The sequence below is a fragment of the Tyto alba genome, unplaced genomic scaffold (assembly GCF_018691265.1).
Source record: "Tyto alba isolate M040663 unplaced genomic scaffold, T.alba_DEE_v4.0 Super-Scaffold_200000100296, whole genome shotgun sequence".
In the NCBI taxonomy this organism is placed as follows: Eukaryota; Metazoa; Chordata; class Aves; order Strigiformes; family Tytonidae; genus Tyto; species Tyto alba.
Genome location: NW_024881284.1, coordinates 49,513 through 61,698, shown reverse-complemented (window position 1 = coordinate 61,698; position 12,186 = coordinate 49,513). Strand labels below are relative to the sequence as shown.

The 12,186-nt window shown below is 47.0% G+C and overlaps 1 pseudogene; it reads right to left on the bottom strand.

Moving 5' to 3' along the window:
• Positions 1–6,115: 6,115 nt before the first annotated feature.
• On the bottom strand, positions 6,116–11,733 carry LOC122153539 (annotated as a pseudogene).
• Positions 11,734–12,186: the final 453 nt, after the last annotated feature.

The following is a 12,186-nucleotide window of genomic DNA, read 5'->3' as shown; positions in this document are numbered from 1 at the left end:
TGTATATCCAAAGAAAGATCCAGGAAGGCCTGGTAGAAATTGGTAGTCATGTTGCAGCTCAAGCACGTGACTGGAAGGCAAATCAAAATGCTCAGCGATAGGGGAAATCAACTGATTGTGCCAGTTTACATCCTTCATACCTACTACACCAGTTACACAATCAGCTGTTTATCACAGGCAGGCAGAAGGGCACAGACGAGGAGAAGAAGGGTTGTGGAAAAGTACCTCTGGATCTCAGAAAGCCCACAAATATTTGTTGGACAACTGTAGTTAGTTGAGAAGAGGCATCCAAGCTGGAAATAAATGGTAAGGCAGAGAGTTATCTCCTCCAAGAGTTTTGCTTTGTCTGAAAGCCTTGGGCGTAGGGTTTTCTTGATGAGAGTACATCAAGATGTCCAAAGGGCTCAGGAACATGGAAAAAGTAATTTGTTTGTGCTTACTCGCTGCTCCCACTCAGACAAGCTGTCTGCATGGCACTGACAGTACAGCGTAAGAAGTCACGGGCATCTTCCGGCATGCCAGGCTCGAAATGTTCTCCTATTCCTAAGAAAGAAGGAGTCACTAGTGCTGTCCTACAAAAATGGCAGGAAACATGTAAAAGCACCTGAGATGACTTACGTGAGAGAACACTGACGACATCCCAAGGCTGGATGGCACTGTCTGAGGAATGCAGCACCTTGTTAACGTGCGCTTCCATTCTGCACATCATGCAGAAGCCTTGCTGGTGACCTGCAGAGGGAGAGAGGGAAGGAAGCTTCTCTGGTTAGCAAAATACCCATAGCCATGGGAAACTTAGTGGAAATCTTGAAGTTAGAAGAACAGTTTCCACTCCTCTTGTCTCAAGGTGCTGACGTCTCAACAAGCCTGGAACATGTTAGTGCACAGGAAAATTTCTTCAGAGGGACACTAAACTGACACAAGTTTTCTATAGAGTAAGCAAAGAGAATTGTTTAACTTGCAGGAATAGAGACCCAGGGCTAGAAAGAGTTGTCTTTCTGAAGATGAACATTTCTGGTTACGACAAGAGGCTTCTAGGCTTGAGTGTTACAAGACCACCAACTCAGGGGGTTGACAAAGAAAGGCTGCTTTTCTCCTAAATTGAATTCCAGTTTCTGGGAATCCTTGGGAAGTGCCCAACAGATTTACAAGGAGATGTTCATAAAAGCACTCACACAACTGGCTGTGCTCCCGAGAGAGCAGGTAGTTGGCCAGAGGGGGTGTGTACGTCAGGCACTGCAGGACGGAGTTGAGGAAGCACGTGCTGCCCAGGTTGTAGAGCCCTGCTCCAGCGCTCTGTCGTTGCTGCCAGTCCATGCAAATCTTCTCCGGGGGAAAGAGAATCTTTTGTGGCGGAGCCATTCCCTCAACAGTGACTGCAGGGAAATGAGATTTGAAAAGACATGAGACAATATTGCTGCACAAAAGCATATTAAAGGTTGAGTTCTCCTCAGTAGCACCCGGTACAACCAGGTCTACATCCAACCCAGAAACACTGGGGGAAGCCTAACACTGCCAGTGAAATTTGCTGGCCAAGAAACAGTTTTGGAAAATAGTCTGTTCCCCTGCTTTCTTTGTCAAAATTCCAGCAAACCCACACGCTGATTTCGGTGCCTCGGGCTACCTTCCCTTCCCTCTCGAGTCTTGAACTGGATTAGCAGGTCAAGTTTTCCCTTTTCCTGATTTTAACTTGACAAAAACAAGTAAGTATCCAGCCCAGAAGGTAACCCTACTGATGTCAGCTCTTTCTACGAGCAATGACAGCTTTCAAAGTCTTGTACATGGAGGCAGAGGAGTGATAAAATGTGTTTTCCTGTGCGTAATGAAAAACAGCTAGGTAAGTCTGGCTGCTACCACGCAAGGCCCCAGAATTAACTCTAGGCTTGTCAGCACAGCAACACTCAGGGCTGGAGCACCGGCCACGTCCGCTGCCTTTGGGTATTCCCCAAATCCAAACGGGCTGGTGAAGCTGTCACTCACAGAAGTCGTTCCCCATTGCGGCCTTCGCTCCTCTCAGCAACACAGGGGAGAGCTTGGGGTGACAAAGGATGTCAGGCTGCTCTCCAGACAGAGAAGATCCGCGCCAGTCCCTGATTGCAAAGAGATAACTGTAGCTCAACAGAAGGAATTTTAAAAACCCCAAATGAAACCCACAGAACAGCCTCCGCCATCAAGAGCGTGTCAGTGGTACTTGCAGCTGCTGCAGAGCTGCAGGCTGCTGGCCCTACTGTCCCTGTCACAGGACTCCAACTGGCAGCAATTCCAAAGGCCGTTTGGATACTTTTATCCTGTATCTGCCTACTCTTATGATCTGTCCTGAAAGTCAAATCATAATTACCTTTGAAAGAGGATGGCAGTTGAGGAGAAGAGGGCAGTACACAGTAACTGCTTGGTGCAAAGGAGGCACGCAAGTACCAAAGGAAGGAGCCGAGTTACCCCGAAGGCCGGCTCAGCCCCACCGCCTTTCACTGGCCTGTTTGTCAGGATGTCGGGCCCTGGCCCGGTGAGATCACAATCGCCGGGCGGGTGCCGCATCACCGCCCCTTTGTGACACGGGGCCACCCAGGGACGCACGGGGACACACTGCGGCCACACAGCCGCCGCAGCCGAAGGGCTGCTCGCCCGCTGGCAGAGCCCCCGCCTCTTCCCCGAGCTGCAGCAGCCAGGTGAAAGAAACCTGCCCAGGGCTGTAAACGTGCCTCCGCAGCGCTGGCTGGCACGTTCGGGGTGCTGAGGGTTTCTTTTCCACTCTTCCCAGGTACAGGACTGTGTCCGTGAGACTCATGTAGCAAAGCACCTGGTCTCTTACGGGTTTGTTTCCAATTAATTTTTTCTGCCCGCCAAGACACAGTCGCCAGTGGCCTTGAGCCTAACGGCTAGTTTGGGCCCTGCATTGCTGCCATCCCGGCACTTCAGGAACCATCTGATGGAGGCGATTAACAATTGCGCTTGTGGCCTGCACCCCCTGCTCCCGAGCCCTGGAAACACGGTTAGCATAACGAACGCCATTTCATGAGGCAAACGGCCACGCTCTGTGACCGGGCTGGTCCTGTCTCAGTCCCCTCTCCCCTCCTCCTCAGGCCCTGGAGCTCCTGTGCACCAGGCAGACTTCTTCTCCCCGTCCCCGTCGGCCTCAAGGTTCCCGGGCGCCAGGCCGACGCGTCTTCCCTCCCCACGGGCCTGGAAGGTGCCGGGCACCGGCCCAGCAGGTTGTGACGACCCCGTCACAGAACAGGGAAGCGCAGCAGCACACAGACCCCGTCTGTAAGATCAACCAGTCTGCTTCCTCTGAGGATTGAGAGAGCCACTCGTATGCTCTCATGTGTTTTGAGTCCAGGTTAGGATCGTTACGTAGCTACGGCGAGCCAAGTGTTAAGATGCGACCCAATCTGCAGAGGGTCCGGGTGATTGGGAGCCATAAGCTAAGCTGTGCTATAAAATTCAGCTGCTACGGTACTTATAAAATTGTGCTACGCTGATGCTGCTTGTAGAAATTTTGTGCTACTCTGATCGTGACATTCTAGGCTACGCTGATCATAAAATAATGTTAAAAAAATAAAGCTTTAATTGTAACTATGACTTAGTGCCGCCATCATTCTGCCCAGGGTCCCCAGAAGAACCTGTCTGCCCCAGAGTGTCGGGTGACAGCCCTGACCAGGAGGGAACAGAGGGAGATGCAGAGCGACTGCCCAGAAATGGCATTTGCTCCAGGGGGAGTGCAGGGGGACAGAGACCCAGACGAGTTAGAGCATCCTGTTTAAGTTCAAAGCAGTACGAAGCTAACGAAATGCAGAATGAGTGTGGGGGGGGCTGTGTGTGTGCCTGGGGGTGCTCTGGGTTTGGGTTTGTTCTTTAACAAAGGGGCTGTTCGGAGCTTGGACCCGGCTGGCAGCCCAACACCACGCAGCCTCTCAACCACCCTCCCCCTTCCCGGGGCATGGGGGAGAGAATCGGAGGGGAAAAGGTAAGGAGACACTTAGGTTGAGATAAGAACAATTTCATAATTGAAATAAAATAGTAATAATAACGGTAATAATAGAAAATAGAGGCGAGTGATGCCCAGTGCGATTGCTCCCCACCCGCTGACCGATGCCCAGCCCGGCCCCAGCCAGCGATCCCAGAGATGAGGAAATCTCCAAACCGCAATCCCAGAAGCGAGAGCGAGGGCTACCCGGTCACCCCCCGCGACCCACTGCGCATGACGCTGTCAGATATGGAATATGCCCTTGGCCAGTTTGGGTCCAGTGCTCTGGCCGTGCTCCCCCCAGCTTTGTGTGCACCCGCCCACGGGCAGGACACGGGGAGATAGAGAGTCCTGGATTCCTTAGCAACAACTAAAACCATCAGTATATTATCAACATTCTTCTCACACCAAATCCCACACTGAATCCCAAATCCAGCACTATTCTAGCTACGAAGAAGAAAAAAATAAGCTCTAACCCAGCTGAAACCAGGACAGTGTGGCAGCAGGCAATAAACAATGTAGTATTTTGAAATGCAGGAGAAAAAAAAGTCTCTGAAAAGCAGGGAGAAATCAAGGATAGGGTAAAATAATTATTCACAGTTCTTTATTAAAGCAAATCTTTAAATATTTAAAAAGTGATGTTGTTACAGTAGGACAGAGCAAGTGGTGAAGACATTGGGGCTTAAATGGTCACCTGGTCTATTGTGCAAGATGTAAGTGCCAAAGAAATTCTGTCTCGCTGATGTGTATTAATTGCTATGCAATTGTATACTTTTTATATTCTTCGTGCAGCTCAGGGCACGCAAATACTTACATCTTCAATGTGAGAAGAGAAATATAACTCTGTGGGTAATCTTTATGCTGCAGAATAACAGGGAAACCAAAAAAACCCCAAACCCACTGAAAAACCCTGCATGCTCTGCAGAAAGCATTTAACAACTTTGGCCTGAAAATATTGTCAGGTTTCAGTCTCATGCCAATAAAAGCATGAATTTAGAAACCCCTCAAGAATCATGATTTTAATAAAAGCACCCGCAAATATTTTTTTGCAAAGCCAGTAGAATGCTCCCTTTTACACAGCACCAGTAAAGATGTTGGGATCTGAGGGGCACTAAGCCGCAGCTGTCAGCGGCCTTTCTCTATCCCCGCTTGCTTCCCCGATCTGAAAGATGCTCAACATCCTTCAGTGCCAGGGCTGAAACTGCCACGGGCCGTCACTGCCATGATATTCCAGCATGGTGTGTTTAAACGAATAGGACTCTTGGGGTAGCATTCGATCTATTGGGTTGTAGGTAAGGATCCCCTTCTTTACTATACATTCCCCCTGTTATCTTAAAGGATATTTTTTTTTTGACACCTCTACTATCGCAGACAGAGGTTTCCATGGGGCTTCTGCAGGGTTCCATGGCTGCCTTGGAAGATCCTTGAAAAGCTCACTCCAAAGTCCTGCCACACATTTCAATTATGCTAAGCTACTGCTGTTGAAGTACGCAACCACGATTGGGTGACGCTCTTCTCATTAATGGAAAGTGAAAGTCACTGCATTTTGAGTATCTTAAATAGGGCTTCAATAGTCCCTTGAGTGTCCCTGTGTCTGGTGGAAGTGCCGTGTAGAATTGTACCTGCAGAGGAGTGCCAGACATCATGGAGCTGCTCACTGCAGAGCATTCCTGCCCAGCTGCTTCAGCGTTCAATCTTTTATTTCTTTTGGCACACCGGGGCCTTTTTGCTTGGACACCTGTTCTGTGTAGTGTTCTGGTTCCGTGGGCACGGCCAGCCCGAGTGGGAGCTGCTCTCCTCGCTGCGCCGCTGCTTTGGCAGCTGCCCCCGGGCAGGGGGGGACAAATGCTCCGGCTCCCTGGCTGAAGGCTGGCAAGTTCCCGGGGTGAGGGGGGGACCCCGACGTGTCATGTGAACCCGGCCTCCTTCAGGAGTGGGAAACGGGGTGTAGTGTTTTCTGGGGATATTGTCGTGGGGTTTTTTTGGTTTGTTTGGTTTTCCTTTCATTAGATCTCAGGGGTTCATGTGACCTTTAATAGCCAGTGGGTGGGCTTTAAAGTTAAAGTTAAGCATGTGCCAACTGCTACCCTGAGGTGTAGCTGGAATCCACTTGTGAGCTCCTGTTCCCACCACCCTGGAGAAAGCAAATCTGGTTTATTTGGTGAATGAAGGCCACTCAGGGAGTTGCACTGATGTGCAGTTTTTGAACCTCAGGGCTAAAGTAGCACTGGTACTACCGCACAGCGCGTCCTTCCCCAGGCTTCTAGAAAACAGAAAAGATACGTCAAACCGACCCCACAAACACAGCCAGCACTTTCTTTATCTGACCTGGAACGTCGGGACATGACCCTGCTGGGCCATCTCTGCCACCCTGTGTGGGAGCCAAGGTGCTGCCTTCACATTCCAGGATAAGGACTTACCTGTTTGTTTTTTTTTTTTTTTTTTTTAAGCAACTTCAGTGACATCCTTAGACTGGCCGTGTTAAGCTGGTTCACTGAACAGTTGGTCCAGTGGAGGAAACCAGTAAGCTCTGCTATTGCCTTGAGCATCTTCTCGTTACTGTTTAGCCCATTTAAGTTATCTTCTCGTGACGTGGAAAGCAGAAGCAAACACTTAATTTTCAGCCTCGGTCTAGTATTCACACAAATCAATACTGAAAGTCTTTCTGAGATTTGGATCAGATGGATTTATAACCTGCTTCTCGGCCACTGTTAACTTCCTACAATTTTATTTCTTCTGTTTATCTCAAGTGTTGAAACTCTGACAGGGGCCGATGAGTTGCCCTCCCTCAGTTTGCTCCTACCCTTTTGGGAGTGCAGTTATTGTTCTCCTCTTGGCTTTGCCTTTCTTGGCATTTGGATAGAGTTGACCTGTTCTTGCTACTAGCACTGCCCAGGAAACCCCACCAAGAAATCCCAGCACGCTGGAGTAAATGCCATGTCCTAGAATGGGTACGTGTCGTTAGCCTGCAGTCCTTCAATACCCAAGGACCTTCCTTCAAATTTACAGCACCAACTTCACAATCTGTAGAATACTCAGTACACTTTAGCCTCCAAGTCAGTTACTTTTGCAATGCAATGAGGCCAAAATTGTTGGTCCTTAACAGTGATGAGCAGAAGAATCATGACCACACCACTTCCCAAAATACTGCTACTCTGGAATTTGCCTACACTGCTACAGCTACTGCTTCACTCCAACTTCCCTTACGAAAAATTCTACCATTCTTGTAGCACTTGCTCTAGACACATACGCAAACAGTATTTTTTTATTCCTTACGTATCAAGTTTATATACTTAACTTGCCTTTTTATCACCTCTAGTCAGGTTCCTGATAAGCAATGCAGCACCTTGTCTTGTAGGCACTCCCCTCTTCTCCCCACTCTACCCCCATTAAAAACCACACCGAATCAACCCCACGGACAGACCGTGAATCTAAACTGAAGAACAGGTTCTAGTTTAAAAGCCATCATTTAAACAGCTATCCAAAGGTGAAGTACTGCTAATGGTCTTATTTTTTCAGCACGAGGTGCCTGTGAAAAGTTTAAAGATCATGAACAATCCCCTTACTCACATTTTGCCCACAGTTTAATTGCACGGAGAGTGAGCTGGAAGTTCTCTTCATTTGGCTCTGGATGCAGTATTTCATCAGTAGCTCTGCAGCCTCTAAGAAAAAAGTTGAAGTGCAGCAGTTCCTAGTAACGGGTACAAGTCAGTTTTATGCTATCCTGGATCAATAGCTCACAGTTCATTGTTCAAGCCTATGAAAACAAGTTTGGATTGCTTGCTTTGTATTTCCTTAAAAATTACAGATTACACGCAACATTCAGTATCACTCCAGGTAACTGATGCCCTCAGTAGCTTTTTCACAGTTTATAGAATACAATTTTTAATAAGGCCTTTCTGGAGGATTCCAAAAGCTGTTTCTTTCGACAGCAGGGAACAATTAAACTAGTCAGTGTTAAACAGTGAGTAAGTTAGGCTTCAGGTATTTTAAATATATATATTTTTTTTTTTTTTTAATGAATTACCACACATTCTTCTCTATCAAATGCTCTACCTATTCATCTGAAGCAGTTTCTATGGCGAACTAGAACAATGCACACACCCTGATCAAAGAAACATGAGATACAGGTCTATCTAAACACACAACTCCTTGAAGCATCTCAATTTAAGCCCACTCGCCACCTCCTCAGATCTCAAGTAGACAGGAGATCAGTTTCTGCAACTTGTACAGAAACCGATGGGTTGTGCCATGTGCATTCTATACCAAGCTCTGTAACGCTTTCTTTTTAAAGATGTGTAAATATGCTTACCATTTAAGCTCCGCATACATCTCGTATCCAGGCTTCACAGACATGAGTCACCTCTGAGATCAAGATTATCAGAAAAAGTTTGCACAGATGGTCTGGCAAACACGAGATCCATCTTAAGAGGGGAAAAAGTGCCAAGTGTGAGTTAGAATGCTGCATCATTTTCAAACAGCACATCAGTGGGGGAAAAGCTTGTCAAGACTACAGAGTGGTTAACATTTGTATTTAGACCTATGTGACTACAGATACATGTCCCGAGAGATTTACTTGCCAGAAAACTCAAGAGAATTGCCAGAAGTTCCATATTTTATTTACAAAACCGTCACTGTATCCCCCCTTTTTAAGCTAGGGAAAGGAAGGGGGTTTTAAGTTGAAAAGATTACTCTCAATTTCCATCTTCCATTAAAAGAGAACATAAATCATAAAATTAAGATGCAAGTTCAGCCACCTCAACTACACTTCAGCAAAGGAGAGAGCATTTCCTTTCTGCAGTAAGCCCTTTTGATCCCAAAGCATCTGGTCTATAGTAGAGTCCTGAGGCAAGAAAATTATTCTGTGAATGTCTGTACCAGAGAGAGGCCACAAGAAGGTCACTGAAGCTCTTGGCGATAGTGACACCGAGCAGTAACGTGCTGAGGTACTACAGCAGTGCAGGTCTGCGCTCACGGTGTGAGATGCATTCAAGACACAAGGATTCCTGCAGCTGACAAACCTGGGCAGGAGTCAAATGGGGGCTTTCACTTTTCATCTTCCAGACCGTTTGTCTCACAACCACTTCATTTTTGATTTGCAACAAAACATTTAGCCTGCTCACATGATCCATACGGTGAACTACACTATCCCCGTCCCCCTGCAGAAAGCTGGTTTGTCAGAGCTCAGGAGGGTTGGCAGGGACACTGCCTCTACTCCCACGCTGCACAATCCCTGTGACATAACTGCTGTTCCAGTGGGCTGCCCTGGCCTGCAGCACAGGCTTAGCAAGAGGTGTCCCTGATGTTCCCGTGCCCGCCAGGCTTCCTAGGGGCTTATTTTCCTATCAGCTCCCATTTTACTGCAGTGCCTTCTCCTGGGATAGGCTGTGGTCAGGCTGTTTAATCACAGTTTCCTAAATACACTGTAAGGTACCAAAAACCTTGTAAAATAGCAAGGTCACAAGTCCCCGAAAAGTTGTCCTATTCCAAAGCAAGAAAAAAAAAAATCCTTACTTAAAGAAAAAAAAGCAAAATTCTTACCTCGATGCCATCAAACTCAAACTTGACAACTGATACACACGTATCTTCAACTGCCTGTAAAGGAGAGGATCACTGTGTAAGAAAGTATTTCTTGCTACTTTAATCCTTTCCCTAAACTGTGATAAAATACAGAATTTACACTGCTAAACTGTTTGGTATAAAGACTGACTTGCTTCCAAACCAAAAAAATTGGTAGTAAGCTGCAAGCAGTAGAGCACTAATAGTGTACTAATACTGGCTTTAAAAAGCTATTTAGCCAAGAGATTCTGAGGCTGATCATGGATTGTAATGAACAAACAGCGCACAGTGAGCCACCAGGATCAGTGGCTGTAAGGTACTTACCTTGGCAGTGAGGAAGAAAAGAGATTTCTCTAGCTATCTTACTGCTGGTTAACATCCAGAGAAATCTAACCAACTCTGTCCACATTTGACAGCGCGCACTAGTCTTCTCTACTTTTATTTTCTACCGTGCCTGAGATGCTGTCAGCTACCTTCTGGCACAGTCTTCAGTTTTGTAGAGCACTTGTCAGAACTGTGCCACAGCCCACTGAGAGTCTGTTTTCAGGTGACAGTCACCTAAACAAAGGCTCCGTAGCTATGCACGTGAAGTCTTTCAAACTGTCTGCGTGAGGAAGCCCAGGCTGAGAAGCACTTCCCAGGAGCTCAGTTTTACGTGCGAGGTATGCAATGCATGCACCCGAGGGGCATTTTACACAGCAGTTCTGTATGTTCCCAGCACAGCCCCTGGGAACTTTCTGGAAAGCTGACAGTGTGCATCCCGGCCGCAAAGGCTCAGGCTGAGGAGCCAGAGAGGAACATGGCCAGAGGAGAATGAACGAGAGCTCCTAAAGTCTATCCAGAGGAACAGCACGGCCAAGGGACTGACAGGAGCCTTTCCACATCACCGTCACCTTCCTGAGTTTTCAGGCTGCCCCCTCCTCCCCCGGCGTGCATGTCCAGGCCCCTTACTGCACCTGAGATGAAAGCAGGGCTCCCAGGGACAGCCTTGCTTTTTGATACAGCCGACTCATTCTCAAACCAAGGGCAGGGGAGAAGCGGACCACAAAGATTCTTACGTGGTGTACAGCCACTGGGGAAAGGAACCAAAAGCTTGACTTCAGCATTTTCATGCTGCATAAGATAGCATTTTAGAAGGGACTCAGAAACAATGTATTTTAAAGTTTTGTCTTGTAAGACATCCTCTACCAATATGACTCTTTAACATGAACATTCTTACTGTAGAAGTTGCACGATTATCATGGAGAGTGCTTACTCACTGTTAGGTTTTTTATTTCTTCCTGATGTTTCAGTTTTTCAGAGAACAACTGAAAAAAATCCGATCTTTCTACATGTCTAGCAGCAACACAAACAGCATCTATGTCAGCACCTGCAGAGAGATTCCATTTCTTCTGTTATTGTTGGAAGTCACTTTCAAACATCAGAACTATGACTGGACAATAGAAGTTCTACCTTTAGTGTGTACTCGAAGCTTGTAAGAACCAAATGTAAATATTTTGCCACCAACATTTGCTGCTGCTGCTGAAGGAGGAAAATTCTGTGTGTAGAAGAGAAAGTGTTTACTTTATAATATAATATACACATTGACCTATGTTGTTGCCTTTCGGAGGCGCGGCAACCTGGTTCAGGAACGGCACGGCGACCAACCCCAGGCCGCTTGGGCCATCAGCTCACAGACACCAATGTGCTGGATAGAAAATGGCGTTTTATTGAGGAATATACAGGCCTTATATAGCTTGGGTTTACAACGTCACTTCCGTCTGCTTACATCACTGCTACATTACTATTGGCTATCGGGCTATCAGAAAAAGGGGCCCTATCTTTCCGTACAATGCGATATCTTCCGACCGCCAGGCCCTGACTACCTACATTTCCCCCCTCCCTATGCTAAATCGAGCAAGCTGATTTAAAAAGTTACTTTAAAATGGATTTTAAAAAGTTACTTTAAAAAGCAAGCCCAATGCTACTACTGAGTCAAATTCATAGATATTGCATGTGACAACAGGCATAAGGCACATTGGGCGGGTGGCAATAGGGGAATAATTAGGAATGTCTAAGTAACTAAGGATGACTAAGGACAATTGAGAAATACGTTCTTAAAGCAGTTGTTGATGTTCCACTAACATGATGTTAACCGTCTCTAACCGGCTCTTGACCAACGACACGAGTTTATTCAATATGCAGGGTCCAAAAACTAATGCCAATATGATCATTGCGATTGGTCCCACTAAGGTAGATATCAAAGTGGTTAACCACGATGAATGGCTAAACCATGATTCAAACCACCCTTGTTGGGCTTCCCTGTCTCTCTTTCTTTGAGCTAATCTTTCTCTTAATTTAGCCATCGAATCTCTAACCACTCCAGTGTGGTCCACATAAAAGCAACATTCCTCTTTCAAGGCGGCACAAAGGCCTCCCTGTTGCATGAATCAGTCACGATGTTAAGGTGTTCCGTCGGGAACAGTCTGCACGCTAGCACTACTGCTGTTGCTTCTAGCTGCTGGACTGAAAGTGCACGATCGATCATTTTGACGCAGCGCCATTCTCCTTCTGATTGCCATACTGCTGCCACGGTTGAGGTCGCTGAGGATGCATCTGTAAAAACCGTTGGTCCCTGTTGGGGTAGGTCCATGATTTTCTGCGGAAGATCGATGTCAACAATCACC